This window comes from Myotis davidii, unplaced genomic scaffold (genome assembly GCF_000327345.1).
Source record: "Myotis davidii unplaced genomic scaffold, ASM32734v1 scaffold1572, whole genome shotgun sequence".
NCBI classification, from domain to species: Eukaryota; Metazoa; Chordata; class Mammalia; order Chiroptera; family Vespertilionidae; genus Myotis; species Myotis davidii.
In genome coordinates, this window is record NW_006285041.1 from 500,454 (window position 1) to 500,801 (window position 348).

A 348-nucleotide genomic window follows, 5' to 3' on the forward strand; every position below is an offset into this window, starting at 1 on the left:
GCTGCGCGGGGGGGGGGGGGTCCCTCAGCCCAGGCTGCACTCTCTCCAGTCTGGGACCCCTTGGGGGATGTCCAGCTGTTGGTTTAGGCCCAATCCGTAGAGGGAAACTGGCAGTCGGAATCCCTCTCACAATCTGGGACTGCTGGCTCCCAACCGTTCATCTGTTTGCCTGCCTTATTGTCCCTAACTGCTTCTGCCTGCTAGCCTGATCACCCCCTAACTACTCCCCTGCCAGCCTGATCAATGCCTAATTGCCCTCTCCTGCAGGCCTGGTCCCCCCCAACTTCCCTCCCCTCCAGGCCTGGTCACCACCAACTGCTCTCTTCTGCCTGCCATCTTGTGGTGGCC